Raw genomic sequence first — 15427 nt, 5'->3', positions numbered from 1 at the left:
TGGGAGGGCAGAAGGCTGCCTAATAATGAAGCACCCCCAAACAACAAACCAAATGCAACAACTAGTGCAAGCATTCCTGGGGGAAGGCCTGCAGCAGATGGATTTGCATACGGTGATGTCATCCAAGCAGTGGGTCAAAGTTGGCTTCAACCCTCGTCTGCATATGAAAAGAGAAAAGGGGCGTGCAGGGCATAGCGGCCTTTTGCGGCGCTTGGATGACCCCTAGTTCGCATTAAACACCTCCACCCTCCTTCGGTGTGGGGCTCATGTTGGCTATGCCCCAGCCCCTGAAGCATTCAAGCTGATTTCTTGCAGCAGCTGGGCACTGTAACAGCTCCAGAGCTGCTCTGTACGGCAAGTAAAAGGGTGTGGGCCCTGCAGCACTACCAGTAGTTTGCATTGTGCATTGGAAGGCACAAAGTAAGCAGACAAGAGGAGAAGTCAGGATAGTGCATAAGGGTATAAAAGGGAGGGGCTCATGAAAAAAGAAGTGGAAACAGACAGCAAACTAGGCTGGAGAGAGACCTGAGACAAAGAGATCTGAATTATACGAGAGCCGACCAGGGGAAACACAAATTATGCAGTCAAGCTTCCCACATTTGGGGAAATCGCAGGGGCACCACACCCAGAGTGCAATGGGTGAGCCTTGCCCTGGGAGAAGCACCTTCATGATCATAGTATCTCACCTGGCAGGTAAGTAGGAGTTGGGCTAGAGCTGGGGAGGGTCGCTACTCGGGCACCCCCCTGTCAAGTGAAAGAGATCCAACTGAGGCAGCACAAGGGAACTCTCGAAAGAAGAACAAGGCTAGAGGAAGATCTGAGACAAATAAATCTGACTTTTACCAGAGCTGACCAGAGGAAAGCACAAACACAGTCCCCCACTACCACAAATAATGCAGTCGAGTTTCCCACATTTGGGGAAATCACAGGGGTCAGCATACCCAGAATGCAATGAATGAACCTCACCCTGGGAGAACAATCTTCATGACCATGGTATCGCCTATGCAAAATAAGTATGATTTGGGATAGGGCTGGGGAGGGCCGCTGCTCAGGCACATCTCTGTCAAGTAAAGGAGATTCAGCTGAGGCAGCACAAGGGAACTCTCATCTGGGGACAACAACTGCAGGGAGAACACATATTTTCATATAAAAATCTTGGTCATGCTCTGGTTTCTCTTCAGAACGAACAAATCTTTCGCCTCTTACTAAAGATTTCCGTGGAGAGGAGCAAAACCGAGTTTTATCTCAATTTTTGCATGCCCCATCTTTTTGGGGTTTCTTTTACCGGTTTAAAGATAGAATGAGTGTGCTTTAATGTAAGCTCATTTGCATAGAAATGACAGTAAATGTTTATTTATGTTCAAACAGAACTTTCTTGACCATGCTACTTGCTTTAAAGATCTGGGAGCACATGGAATACAGTACAAACCATGCTTATAGCAAGGAGAAGCCAGGTGAGAAATCTGCTTTCTTTCAAATTGGGCGCTCACTTTGATCTGAATGAGGACTGCTGGCACAGCACTCAGGCGACAGGTGGAATCTTGGTCATGCTCTGGTTTCTCTTCAGAACGAACAAATCTTTCGCCTTTTATTAAAGATTATCCGTGGAGAGGAGCAAAACTGAATTTTATCTCAATTTTTGCATGCCCCATATTATTGGGGTTTCTTTTATCAGTTTAAAGACAGAACGAGTGTGCTTTCTTGTTAGCTTTAATGTAAGTTTATTTGCATAACAATGACAATAAATGTCTGTTTCTTTTCAAGCAGAACTTTCTTGACCATACTAATTGCTTGAAAGATCTGGGAGCACATGGAAAAGAGTACAAACCATGTTTATAGCAAGGGGAAGCCTGGTGAGAAATCTGCTTTCTTTCTTTCAAATTGGGTGCTCACTTTGAGCTGAATGAGGACTGCTGGCATGGCACTCAGGCGACAGGTGGAATCTTGGTCATGCTCTGGTTTCTCTTCAGAACGAACAAATCTTTCGCCTTTTACTAAAGATTTCCGTGGAGAGGAGCAAAACTGAGTTTTATCTCAATTTTTGCATGCCCCATATCATACCTCCCAACTGTCCCGATTTTCGCGGGACAGTCCCGTTTTTTGGGGACTGTCCCGCTGTCCCACCTGCGGGCCGCAGTGTCCCGCGGTGGGGAGGACAATTGGGAGGCTCTGTCTGTCGCTGCCCTGCTTAGCAGAGCAGCGGTGAATAGACGCTGTGCGCATGCGCACAGCGTCTATTCACTGAAGTCAGAGGGAGAGGTGGCATGCCAGCGGCTCACAGAGCGCTGGGCATGCCCGCTCAGTGCCGAAAACGGGGGCGTGACTCGCGATCGCGGGTCCTCCCGCGAAGCCACGCCCCCTTTTACTTAGGCCACACCCTTTTTGGGAGCGCGCGCGACTTCGTTGCGCGTGTGTCCCTCTTTGCGAGCCGACAAAGTTGGGAGGTATGCCCATATTATTGGGGTTTCTTTTATCAGTTTAAAGACAGAACGAGTTTGCTTTCTTGTTAGCTTTAATGTAAGTTTATTTGCATAACAATGACAGTAAATGTTTGTTTCTTTTCAAACAGAACTTTCTTGACCATGCTACTTGCTTGAAAGATCTGGGAGCACATGGAAAACAGTACAAACCATGCAGTATCACAAGAGCCTTTATTTGATCTTTCATGAAGATAGAGCAGAATTGAGGACACGTCAACAATTTCTGCCGAAGGTGGTTCATCTTTCCACATGGTGCCTTTGGCCACTGACACCTTCGTTGAGTCAAAGTCTCTGGCTGTGGTCAGAACTTTGAAAATTTATGTCACCAGAACGGTTCAGATTAGGAAAACAGAGGCTCTGTTTGTCCTGTATGCTCCCAACAGGATTGGGTGTCCTGCTTCCATGTAGACCATTATGCGCTGGATCTGTGGTAAGATTCAGCATGCTCATTCCATGGCAGGATTGCCGTTACTGAATTAGGTGAAGACCCATTCTACTAGAAAGGTGGGTTCATCCTGGGCAGCTGGTCGGGGAGTCTCGGCATTGCAACTTTGCCGAGCAGCTATTTAGTAAACACTTTTGCTAAGTTTTACAAGTTTGATACCTTGGCCGATGATAACTTCAAGTTGGGTCATTCGGTGCTGCAGAGTCGTACGCACTCTTCCACCCGTTCAAGAGCTTTGGTATAACCCCATGGTTCTTAATGTGACCCCAGCATCCTCTAGGTCGTATGAGAAAATAGGATTTTAATACCTACCGGTAAATCCTTTTCTCTTAGTCTGTAGAGGATGCTGGGCACCCGTCCCAGTCCATACTGTGTCTGCAGTTATTACTTGTGGTTATACACATGTTGTGTTATGGTTCTGGTCAGCTTTTTGCTGCAATTGTTCATGCCGTTGGCTTGTGTTCTGTTGAATGCCACGTTCTGCGGCATGCTTAAGGTGTGAGCTGGTAAGATGCTCACCTTAGTTTAACAATAAATCCTTTCCTCGAAATGTCCGTCTCCATGGGCACAGTTCCTATAACTGGAGTCTGGAGGAGGGGCATAGAGGGAGGAGCCAGTTCACACCCTTTGATAGTCTTAAAGTGCCCATGTCTCTTGCGGATCCCGTCTATACCCCATGGTTCTTAATGTGACCCCAGCATCCTCTACGGACTAAGAGAAAAGGATGCCCTTGCGCACTATCCTGACTTCTCCTCCCGTCTGCTTACTTTGTGCCTTCCAACGCACAATGCAAACTACAGGTGGTGCTGCAGGGCCCACACCCTTTTACTTGCCTTACAGAACAGCTCTGGAGCTGTTACAGTGCCCAGCTGCTGCAAGAAATCAGCTTGAATGCTTCAGGGGATGGGGCATGGCCAACATGAGCCCCACACCAAAGGAGGGTGGGGGTGTTTAATGAGAACTAGGGGTCATCCAAGCACTGCAAAAGGCCGCCATGCCCTGCACGCCCCTTTTCTCTTTTCATATGCAGATGAGGGTTCCAGCCAACTTTGGCCCACTGCTTGAATAACATCACTGTGTGCAAATCCGTCTGCTGCAGACCTTCCCCCAGGAAGGCTTGTACTAGATGTTGCATATGGTTTGATATTTGATGGTGCTTCAGTATTAGGCAGCCTTCCGCCCTCCCATGTTCATCTGAAAAGATGTGGTCTCCCTGCAGTTGTTGTCCCCAGACGAGAGTTCCCTTGTGCTTCCTCAGTTGAATCTCCTTAACTTGACGGGGGAGGGGCTGCCCGAGCAGCCACCCTCCCCAGCCCTATCCCAACTCATACTTATTTTGCATATGAGATCTCTTGATCATGAAGATTGTAATCACAGGGTGAGGTTCATCCATTATATTTTAAAATAGGAAGGTACAAATTACATATTTGAATTGCATTTATGTGCTGGATTCAAATGTCCCCCCCCCCCTTCCTTTCTCAATTGTGCCCGTCAGCAGCTATTCTAAGGTTGCTGCCAATGGGTGTGACACATTAATTTCTTCTGTGGGGTACACTGGACTCCACAAGGATTCACATTGGGGTGTAGAGTAGGATCTTGATCTGAGGCACCAACCGGCTCAAAGCTTTTGACTGTTCCCAAGATGCTCAGTGCATTCTCCTCTATAACCCCGCTTCCATGAACAGGGAGCTCAGTTTGTAGTTGGTGCCTTCAGTAGCAGGCCACTTAACAGGGGCCTGCCTCAGGCAGCCTATTCTTAGCTATAAATTTTGACAAGAAAAGAAGAACTTGTTTTATGAGAATCTACAAGGGCTGCAGCAGGCTAGGTCTAATAGACATCTTTACTGCAGCTTCATCACTCCCAGCGGCGCTGTATACTCCCGTGCCCTGGTTGCTGGGTCACTGCAGCGGAGGGTCCGGTTTCATCCTAAGGTCAGTCACACACACACCACCCTTCCGGATCACGAGGCCGCTGATGAAGGGGAGCGTGGCCGTAGGGGGTGGACCGTGTGCGCACTGGCGTGGACACTGATTACTGGGCAGCCGCTCCACTAGCCACCAGGTACAGTTAAGGAGCACAGGTCTGGGGGTTTTTCTCCTATATTAACCCAATTTTGTACTGCCCGCAGCGCATTGTGATAGGTAATAGGGCCTGATTCAGGTTGGATTGCAATCACAATAAGCGATCCAACTGCAAAAATTGCTAAGAGCATACGCATGTGCCTGCATTTTCTGCGGCACCCCGCAGAGAATGCGATCGCCTCTGCCTGTCAATCGGGGCGGGGGGGGGATAGGTGGGTCAGCAACACTCCATTTCCAAGTCAGGGATGGAGCGGTGCGGGGGCAAGGCTTCAAAATGGGGTCTGCAACGGAGGAGACACAGGGGGCGTGGTCACAGCGGCTGTATGACATCACATTCAGCCGCTGTGATCACAAAAATGGTGGCGGCTTCCTGCGCGCACATACAGTCTGCACCAGCAAGAGGCTACACCATTTTTTATGATCACGCTGAACTGCAGTGCGACTGCAATTACAGCATGGTCAAGAAGGGAGGCGTCATGCTGGGTGGCCATGCCCTTTCACTGTGCAGGAGCCAGCACTGCTCACACACTAGTCCCCGGGTGCAGCCCCCAACCCCCGGGACACCCGGAGCAACAAAATGTAGATTCAGGCCACCAGGCCACGCCCCTACCTATGAAACCATGCCTCCTTTTTACCATTGCACTGCTTATCTGCGCGCACTGCATTACAATCTCCCTCGCCACCTCTCTGGGTGTCACCAGTGATAGTGACACCTCTGCCATGCTTGTAGCAGCTGGTCCTAAGATCTACGCCTCAAGCCCTGAGTGTTTGCCCTTGTGACTTGTTGATCATCATAGCGAAGCAGATGCTTACAGAAAACTGCAGGGGCTTAGATTGAAAATAAAAAAATTGATGGGTATAAGGTAGAGAGGAGCGGGTTCGGTTCTCCGAGAACCGAATTCCCCACGAACTCCACGTTGTTTACACTGGTCCGAGGCAGGCTCGGTTGTTCCCGCCTGACTCGGAAAACCTGAACAAGGGAAAATGTCATCATCCCGCTGTCGGATTCTCGCGAGATTCGGATTCCATATAAAGAGCTGCTTGTTGCCGCCATTTTTACTCGTGCTTTGAAGAGAGAGCGGAATGGACGTGGCTATGTTCTCTCAGTGGAAATCTCAATATCAGTGCTCAGTATCAGTGGTTACTTATTGCTGCTCAGTAATACTAGTAGTGTGTCTCTCCTGTTCAGTGTCAGTTCTCAGTAGTATCCTCATCAGTGCTCAGTATCACTGCTCATTGTCTTGTGCTGCATTGTGGTGCTCAGCATACTACAGTACATTACTAATAGTCCAGTGCTGCATCTTGCTGCTCAGTGTCAGTTCTAGTATCCTCATCAGTGCTCACTATCACTGTTCATTGCATTTTGGTTTTCTGTATACTACAGTAACATAGTAATATAGTAACATATAGTAACATAGTTTTTGAGGTTGAATAGAGGCAAATTGCCCATCGTGTTCAACCTGTTTTAAGTTGTGATGATTCTACATACTTGCTGAATAATGTTTTATGACTAGTTAGCTACTATAACTCATGTTACCCCCGGATTAACCATGTTGATATTTTAAGTATTATAACCTTAGATAGCTTTTTCATTCAGAAATGTATCCATTCCTTTTTTAAATCCAATTACAGAGTCCGCCATTACCACCTTCCCTGGCAGGGAATTCCACATCCTGATTGCCCTAACAGTGAATATCATAGTATCTCACCTAGCAGGTAAGTAGGAGTTGGGCTAGAGCTGTGGAGAATTGCTGCTCGGGCACCCCCTGTCAAGTGAAGGAGATCCAACTGAGGCAGCACAAGGGAACTCTCGAAAGAAGAACAAGGCTAGAGGAAGATCTGAGACAAAGAAATCTGACTTTTACCAGAGCTGACCAGAGGAAAGCACAAACACAGTCCCCCACTACCACAAATAATGCAGTCGAGTTTCCCACATTTGGGGAAATCACAGGGGTCAGCATACCCAGAATGCAATGAATGAACCTCACCCTGGGAGAACAATCTTCATGACCATGGTATCTCCTATGCAAAATAAGTATGATTTGGGATAGGGCTGGGGAGGGCCGCTGCTCAGGCACATCTCTGTCAAGTAAAGGAGATTCAACTGAGGCAGCACAAGGGAACTCTCATCTGGGGACAACAACTGCAGGGAGAACACATATTTTCAGATGAAAATCTTGGTCATGCTCTGGTTTCTCTTCAGAACGAACAAATCTTTCGCCTTTTACTAAAGATTTCCGTGGAGAGGAGCAAAACTGAGTTTTACCTCAATTTTTGCATGCCCCATCTTTTTGGATTTTCTTTTATCGGTTTAAAGATAGAATGAGTGTGCTTTAATGAAAGCTCATTTGCATAGAAATTACAGTAAATGTTTGTTTCTTTTCAAACAGAACTTTCTTGACCATGCTACTTGCTTGAAAGATCTGGGAGCACATGGAATACAGTACAAACCATGCTTATAGCAAGGAGAAGCCAGGTGAGAAATCTGCTTTCTTTCAAATTGGGCGCTCACTTTGATCTGAATGAGGACTGCTGGCATGGCACTCAGGCGACAGGTGGAATCTTGGTCATGCTCTGGTTTCTCTTCAGAATGAACAAATCTTTCGCCTTTTATTAAAGATTTCCGTGGAGAGGAGCAAAACTGAGTTTTATCTCAATTTTTGCATGCCCCATATTATTGGGGTTTCTTTTATCAGTTTAAAGACAGAACGAGTGTGCTTTCTTGTTGGCTTTAATGTAAGTTTATTTGTATAACAATGATAGTAAATGTCTGTTTCTTTTCAAACAGAACTTTCTTGACCATGCTACTTGCTTGAAAGATCTGGGAGCACATGGAAAAGAGTACAAACCATGCTTATAGCAAGGGGAAGCCTGGTGAGAAATCTGCTTTCTTTCTTTCAAATTGGGTGCTCACTTTGAGCTGAATGAGGACTGCTGGCATGGCACTCAGGCGACAGGTGGAATCTTGGTCATGCTCTGGTTTCTCTTCAGAACGAACAAATCTTTCGCCTTTTACTAAAGATTTCCGTGGAGAGGAGCAAAACTGAGTTTTATCTCAAATTTTGCATGCCCCATCTTATTGGGGTTTTATTTTATCTGTTTAAAGATAGAACGAGTGTGCTTTAATGTAAGCTCATTTGCATAGAAATGACAGTAAATGTTTGTTTCTTTTCAAACAGAACTTTCTTGACTATACTAATTGCTTGAAAGATCTGGGAACACATGGAAAAGAGTACAAACCATGTTTATAGCTAGGGGAAGCCTGGTGAGAAATCTGCTTTCTTTCTTTCAAATTGGGTGCTCACTTTGAGCTCAATGAGAACTGCTGGCATGGCACTCAGGCGACAGGTGGAATCTTGGTCATGCTCTGGTTTCTCTTCAGAACTAACAAATATTTCGCCTTTTATTAAAGATTTCCGTGGAGAGGAGCAAAACTGAGTTTTATCTCAATTTTTGCATGCCCCATATTATTGGGGTTTCTTTTATCAGTTTAAAGACAGAACGAGTGTGCTTTCTTGTTAGCTTTAATGTAAGTTGCCATAGATGCAGTGAAACACATGTGTAGGGCACGGCGTGTCCGCGTGTATTTGACTCATGTGAAATGTTATAAAACAAAAATATATGATTATGATGTTAGCTGTTAGTCTCCACTAATAGGGAATAGAAGCTGAGCTATAAGAAAGGAATACACTAGATATGATGTCACTTAGCAATTACAATGTCTAAAGTGCATACAGATAGCTACTAATAACTCTTGATAAGAAAGTATATCAGTGTGGGTATATTTATATGATGGGATATTGGGACTAGTGAATATATATCACTCCTGCTGTCCAGATTGGCAATAACCAGACAATTATGATAAGAGTAGAGATGTCACATGGGCTGCTATAGATATTAATTTAATGCTGTATGTGTCATTTGTTACAAATGGATACATTTTCTATGAGTCAGCCTAGCAGCTGCATGTTCTAACAGAACACTATCCTCACACAGAATCTGCTAACCTTGAGATAACTAAATGACAGTGTGTAACAGTCTCTTTACTATAAGACTGTTACAAAGTAATATATATATTTGAAGTCAGTCTAGCAGCTGTGTGTTCCAGCAGTTTATAAGACAAAGAAAATCTCCTATTGTGGAATCTAGACACATGGGACTGCTGGCCTGTGTCATACTATTTCTATGTAATACCAGTAACATGTATATAACTGTTACATAATTGTTACAAATGGATAAATCTTTGAGTCAGCCTAGCAGCTGCATGTCCTAACAGGACACCATAAATCCTTTACAGTGTAACAAATTGATTGGTAACACTTAAAGGCTGGAGAGCAGTTATATGCCTTACTAGCATACTCAATATACCACATTATTACACCAGTTACCACGATTATTGACAGCGCATTTGATATATTATATTACCCTCACACTGAGTCTGTTTACCTTTAGATAACTAAGTGACCGAATATGTAACAGTTTCTCTATCATAAGACTGTTACAAAGTGAGATAGATATATTTGGAAGTCAGTCAAACAGCTGTGTGTTTCAGCGGTTTATAAGAAAATTCCTCATTGTGGAATCTGGACCACTAAGGGTTATTATATATATAGCACATGGAATTGCCACATCTCCCTATATGATAATTTCATTACACTGTAACATAATAAGAATTAACTCTTTAACAGTGTAAATAGAGAGTAATGAATCTCTGACACATGGAATATATTATTTCTTAGATGAATTGGATAAACCATTATGACAGACACTTTGCTTCTTAATAAGAATTGAGGTGGCTATACCTCTAAGGAAAGCATTATTGCCTACGCCTAGATCAGATTAAATAAGATCTGGCTGAATATATGAAGGAAGGTTGCTATTTATATGAGAATTGGAATTGCTATATTCCTTAAGGCAACCCCACCGATTGATATATGTTGTCAATTAAGTATATCTGAACGGCTATATCTGGACCAGATTTAATAAGATCTGGCTGATTATATGAAGGAGGGCTGCTATTTATATTGGAATTGCCATATTCCTTAAGGCAACCGCACCTGTTGGTATATCTCGCCAATTAACTATATCTAAACAGCTAAATTAAAGCTATTCATCATTTTTTTAGTTTGGATATTAATAAATATGATCTTTCCATGATCCATAGAGATTTCCCTATCAAGTGATTCCTTATCCGATATAGAAAGCTATCCCCCTGTGGTATTGAATTTAGGAATATAGTCTTAGGGGACACAGAGAAATAAGTGATCCCCATCTACCTAAGCACCCCACAAATTGGAGGTTAGCTTACCGGTTATACTCAATCACCCCCACAAATTCGCCAATGGGATGGCTTCCCGGGAGGTAACCCCTATTGAGTGAAGGGAGTATATAGGATACGACCCAGTGGTACCTGACGACATAGATACTAACAGCTATTTAATAACATTACGCTAGAAAGTGATTATTAGCAACATATATATCTATATAAACAACCCCGCCAGGGTTGTGCCTTCAAAAATAATCACACACGGACACGCTTTTTAAACCTTTTTTTCACATCTCTTTATTCTTCTTATGCACATGTATGTTAGTTCTGTGATTTTAACATTTATGTTTCACTGCAGTTTGGGATAATAATATTAATATTTATCCAATTTTAATACATACTTAATAAAGGTTATATTTTATGATTCATTCATTCTGTCCAGTGCGTCAACAGTGCAGATTTCTTCTTGTTTTTTCTCCCAAATTCTATAACAATGACAGTAAATGTTGTATCTTTTCAAACAGAACTTTCTTGACCATGCTACTTGCTTGAAAGATCTGGGAGCACATGGAAAACAGTACAAACCATGCAGTATCACAAGAGCCTTTATTTGATCTTTCATGAAGATAGAGCAGAATTGAGGACACGTCAACAATTTCTGCCGAAGGTGGTTCATCTTTCCACATGGTGCCTTTGGCCACTGACACCTTCGTTGAGTCAAAGTCTCTGGCTGTGGTCAGAACTTTGAAAATTTATGTCACCAGAACGGTTCAGATTAGGAAAACAGAGGCTCTGTTTGTCCTGTATGCTCCCAACAGGATTGGGTGTCCTGCTTCCATGTAGACCATTATGCGCTGGATCTGTGGTAAGATTCAGCATGCTCATTCCATGGCAGGATTGCCGTTACTGAATTAGGTGAAGACCCATTCTACTAGAAAGGTGGGTTCATCCTGGGCAGCTGGTCGGGGAGTCTCGGCATTGCAACTTTGCCGAGCAGCTATTTAGTAAACACTTTTGCTAAGTTTTACAAGTTTGATACCTTGGCTGATGATAACCTCAAGTTGGGTCATTCGGTGCTGCAGAGTCGTACGCACTCTCCCACCCGTTCAAGAGCTTTGGTATAACCCCATGGTTCTTAATGTGACCCCAGCATCCTCTAGGTCGTATGAGAAAATAGGATTTTAATACCTACTGGTAAATCCTTTTCTCTTAGTCCGTAGAGGATGCTGGGCACCCGTCCCAGTCCATACTGTGTCTGCAGTTATTACTTGTGGTTATACACATGTTATGTTATGGTTCTGGTCAGCTTTTTGCTGCAATTGTTCATGCCGTTGGCTTGTGTTCTGTTGAATGCCACGTTCTGCGGCATGCTTAAGGTGTGAGCTGGTAAGATGCTCACCTTAGTTTAACAATAAATCCTTTCCTCGAAATGTCCGTCTCCCTGGGCACAGTTCCTATAACTGGAGTCTGGAGGAGGGGCATAGAGGGAGGAGCCAGTTCACACCCTTTGAAAGTCTTAAAGTGCCCATGTCTCTTGCGGATCCCGTCTATACCCCATGGTTCTTAATGTGACCCCAGCATCCTCTACGGACTAAGAGAAAAGGATGCCCTTGCGCACTATCCTGACTTCTCCTCCCGTCTGCTTACTTTGTGCCTTCCAACGCACAATGCGAACTACAGGTGGTGCTGCAGGGCCCACACCCTTTTACTTGCCTTACAGAACAGCTCTGGAGCTGTTACAGTGCCCAGCTGCTGCAAGAAATCAGCTTGAATGCTTCAGGGGATGGGGCATGGCCAACATGAGCCCCACACCAAAGGAGGGTGGGGGTGTTTAATGCGAACTAGGGGTCATCCAAGCACCGCAAAAGGCCGCCATGCCCTGCATGCCCCTTTTCTCTTTTCATATGCAGATGAGGGTTCCAGCCAACTTTGGCCCACATCTTGGATGACATCACCGTATGCAAATCCGTCTTCTGCAGACCTTCCCCCAGGAATGCTTGTACTAGTTGTTGCATATGGTTTGATATTTGATGGTGCTTCAATATTAGGCAGCCTTCCACCCTCCCATGTTCATCTGAACAGATGTGGTCTCCCTGCAGTTGGTGTCCCCAGACGAGAGTTCCCTTGTGCGTCCTCAGTTGAATCTCCTTAACTTGACGGGGGAGGGGCTGCCCGAGCAGCCACCCTCCCCAGCCCTATCCCAACTCATACTTATTTTGCATATGAGATCTCTTGATCATGAAGATTGTTCTCACAGGGTGAGGTTCATCCATTATATTTTAAAATAGGAAGGTACAAATTACATATTTGAATTGCATCTATGTGCTGGATTCAAATGTCCCCCCCCCCCCCCCTTCCTTTCTCAATTGTGCCCGTCAGCAGCTATTCTAAGGTTGCTGCCAATGGGTGTGACACATTAATTTCTTCTGTGGGGTACACTGGACTCCACAAGGATTCACATTGGGGTGTAGAGTAGGATCTTGATCTGAGGCACCAACCGGCTCAAAGCTTTTGACTGTTCCCAAGATGCTCAGCGCATCCTCCTCTATAACCCCGCTTCCATGAACAGGGAGCTCAGTTTGTAGTTGGTGCCTTCAGTAGCAGGCCACTTAACAGGGGCCTGCCTCAGGCAGCCTATTCTTAGCTATTAATTTTGACAAGAAAAGAAGAACTTGTTTTATGAGAATCTACAAGGGCTGCAGCAGGCTAGGTCTAATAGACATCTTTACTGCAGCTTCATCACTCCCAGCGGCGCTGTATACTCCCGTGCCCTGGTTGCTGGGTCACTGCAGCGGAGGCTCCAGTTTCTTCCTAAGGTCAGTCACACACACACCGCCCTTCCGGATCACGAGGCCGCTGATGAAGGGGAGCGTGGCCGTAGGGGGTGGACCGTGTGCGCACTGGCGTGGACACTGATTACTGGGCAGCCGCTCCACTAGCCACCAGGTACAGTTAAGGAGCACAGGTCTGGGAGTTTTACTCCTATATTAACCCAATTTTGTACTGCCCGCAGCGCATTGTGATAGGTAATAGGGCCTGATTCAGGTTGGAATGCAATCACAATAAGCGATCCAACTGCAAAATTTGCTAACAGCATACGCATGTGCCTGCATTTTCTGCGGCACCCCGCAGAGAATGCGATCGCCTCTGCCTGTCAATCGGGGCGGGGGGGGGGGGAGAGGGGGGTCAGCAACACTCCATTTCCAAGTCAGGGATGGAGCGGTGCGGGGGCAAGGCTTCAAAATGGGGTCTGCAACGGAGGAGACACAGGGGGCGTGGTCACAGCGGCTGTATGACATCACATTCAGCCGCTGTGATCACAAAAATGGTGGTGGCTTCCTGCGCGCACATACAGTCTGCACCAGCAGGAGGCTACACCATTTTTTATGATCACGCTGAACTGCAGTGCGACTGCAATTACAGCATGGTCAAGAATGGAGGCGTCATGCTGGGTGGCCATGCCCTGTCACTGTGCAGGAGCCAGCACCGCACACACACTAGTCCCCGGGTGCAGCCCCCAACCCCCGGGACACCCGGAGCAACAAAATGTAGATTCAGGCCACCAGGCCACGCCCCTACCTATGAAACCATGCCTCCTTTTTACCATTGCACTGCTTATCTGCGCGCCCTGCATTACAATCTCCCTCGCCACCTCTCTGGGTGTCACCAGTGATAGTGACACCTCTGCCATGCTTGTAGCAGCTGGTCCTAAGATCTACGCCTCAAGCCCTGAGTGTTTGCCCTTGTGACTTGTTGATCATCATAGCGAAGCAGATGCTTACAGAAAACTGCAGGGGCTTAGATTGAAAATAAAAAAATTGATGGGTATAAGGTAGAGAGGAGCGGGTTCGGTTCTCCGAGAACCGAATTCCCGACGAACTCCACGTGGTTTACACTGGTCCGAGGCAGGCTCGGTTGTTCCCGCCTGACTCGGAAAACCTGAACAAGGGAAAATGTCATCATCCCGCTGTCGGATTCTCGCGAGATTCGGATTCCATATAAAGAGCTGCGCGTTGCCGCCATTTTTACTCGTGCATTGAAGAGAGAGCGGAGAGGACGTGGCTATGTTCTCTCAGTGGAAATCTCAATATCAGTGCTCAGTATCAGTGGTTACTTATTGCTGCTCAGTAATACTAGTAGTGTGTCTCTCCTGCTCAGTGTCAGTTCTCAGTAGTATCCTCATCAGTGCTCAGTATCACTGCTTATTGTCTTGTGCTGCATTGTGGTGCTCAGCATACTACAGTACATTACTAATAGTCCAGTGCTGCATCTTGCTGCTCAGTGTCAGTTCTAGTATCCTCATCAGTGCTCACTATCACTGTTCATTGCATTTTGGTTTTCTGTATACTACAGTAACATAGTAATATAGTAACATATAGTAACATAGTTTTTGAGGTTGAATAGAGGCAAATTGCCCATCGTGTTCAACCTGTTTTAAGTTGTGATGATTCTACATACTTGCTGAATAATGTTTTATGACTAGTTAGCTACTATAACTCATGTTACCCCCGGATTAACCATGTTGATATTTTAAGTATTATAACCTTGGATAGCTTTTTCATTCAGAAATGTATCCATTCCTTTTTTAAATCCAATTACAGAGTCCGCCATTACCACCTTCCCTGGCAGGGAATTCCACATCCTGATTGCCCTAACAGTGAAGATCATAGTATCTCACCTGGCAGGTAAGTAGGAGTTGGGCTAGAGCTGTGGAGGATTGCTGCTCGGGCACCCCCTGTCAAGTGAAGGAGATCCAACTGAGGCAGCACAAGGGAACTCTCGAAAGAAGAACAAGGCTAGAGGAAGATCTGAGACAAAGAAATCTGACTTTTACCAGAGCTGACAAGAGGAAAGCACAAACGCAGTCCCCCACTACCACAAATAATGCAGTCGAGTTTCCCACATTTGGGGAAATCACAGGGGTCAGCATACCCAGAGTGCAATGAATGAACCTCACCCTGGGAGAACAATCTTCATGACCATGGTATCTCCTATGCAAAATAAGTATGATTTGGGATAGGGCTGGGGAGGGCCGCTGCTCAGGCACATCTCTGTCAAGTAAAGGAGATTCAACTGAGGCAACACAAGGGAACTCTCATCTGGGGACAACAACTGCAGGGAGAACACATATTTTCAGATGAACATGGGAGGGCA

The 15427-nt window shown here is 45.6% G+C and overlaps 11 non-coding genes across 11 annotated transcripts; 7 read left to right on the top strand and 4 right to left on the bottom strand.

Annotated features, from left to right (window-relative positions):
- Positions 1-538: 538 nt before the first annotated feature.
- LOC135029364 (U1 spliceosomal RNA) lies at positions 539-701 on the bottom strand. Its single transcript, XR_010225512.1, has one exon. It is a non-coding gene; the product is annotated as a U1 spliceosomal RNA (small nuclear RNA).
- Positions 702-853: 152 nt separating this feature from the next.
- LOC135029473 (U1 spliceosomal RNA) lies at positions 854-1017 on the bottom strand. The gene has a single exon (XR_010225605.1). It is a non-coding gene; the product is annotated as a U1 spliceosomal RNA (small nuclear RNA).
- Positions 1018-1161: 144 nt separating this feature from the next.
- LOC135029416 (U5 spliceosomal RNA) lies at positions 1162-1277 on the top strand. The gene has a single exon (XR_010225550.1). It is a non-coding gene; the product is annotated as a U5 spliceosomal RNA (small nuclear RNA).
- Positions 1278-1547: 270 nt separating this feature from the next.
- LOC135029450 (U5 spliceosomal RNA) lies at positions 1548-1664 on the top strand. Its single transcript, XR_010225582.1, has one exon. It is a non-coding gene; the product is annotated as a U5 spliceosomal RNA (small nuclear RNA).
- Positions 1665-1950: 286 nt separating this feature from the next.
- LOC135029444 (U5 spliceosomal RNA) lies at positions 1951-2063 on the top strand. The gene has a single exon (XR_010225577.1). It is a non-coding gene; the product is annotated as a U5 spliceosomal RNA (small nuclear RNA).
- A 4819-nt stretch (positions 2064-6882) lies between these two features.
- On the bottom strand, positions 6883-7046 carry LOC135029273 (U1 spliceosomal RNA). The gene has a single exon (XR_010225431.1). It is a non-coding gene; the product is annotated as a U1 spliceosomal RNA (small nuclear RNA).
- A 144-nt stretch (positions 7047-7190) lies between these two features.
- On the top strand, positions 7191-7306 carry LOC135029425 (U5 spliceosomal RNA). Its single transcript, XR_010225559.1, has one exon. It is a non-coding gene; the product is annotated as a U5 spliceosomal RNA (small nuclear RNA).
- Positions 7307-7576: 270 nt separating this feature from the next.
- On the top strand, positions 7577-7692 carry LOC135029426 (U5 spliceosomal RNA). The gene has a single exon (XR_010225560.1). It is a non-coding gene; the product is annotated as a U5 spliceosomal RNA (small nuclear RNA).
- A 286-nt stretch (positions 7693-7978) lies between these two features.
- Positions 7979-8094, top strand: LOC135029402 (U5 spliceosomal RNA). Its single transcript, XR_010225537.1, has one exon. It is a non-coding gene; the product is annotated as a U5 spliceosomal RNA (small nuclear RNA).
- Positions 8095-8369: 275 nt separating this feature from the next.
- LOC135029438 (U5 spliceosomal RNA) lies at positions 8370-8485 on the top strand. Its single transcript, XR_010225571.1, has one exon. It is a non-coding gene; the product is annotated as a U5 spliceosomal RNA (small nuclear RNA).
- A 6632-nt stretch (positions 8486-15117) lies between these two features.
- On the bottom strand, positions 15118-15281 carry LOC135029244 (U1 spliceosomal RNA). Its single transcript, XR_010225403.1, has one exon. It is a non-coding gene; the product is annotated as a U1 spliceosomal RNA (small nuclear RNA).
- Positions 15282-15427: the final 146 nt, after the last annotated feature.

Source organism: Pseudophryne corroboree, unplaced genomic scaffold (genome assembly GCF_028390025.1).
Source record: "Pseudophryne corroboree isolate aPseCor3 unplaced genomic scaffold, aPseCor3.hap2 scaffold_485, whole genome shotgun sequence".
Classification (NCBI taxonomy): domain Eukaryota; kingdom Metazoa; phylum Chordata; class Amphibia; order Anura; family Myobatrachidae; genus Pseudophryne; species Pseudophryne corroboree.
Note: the sequence above shows the minus strand (reverse complement) of the source record. Positions and strands in the feature narration are given on the sequence as shown.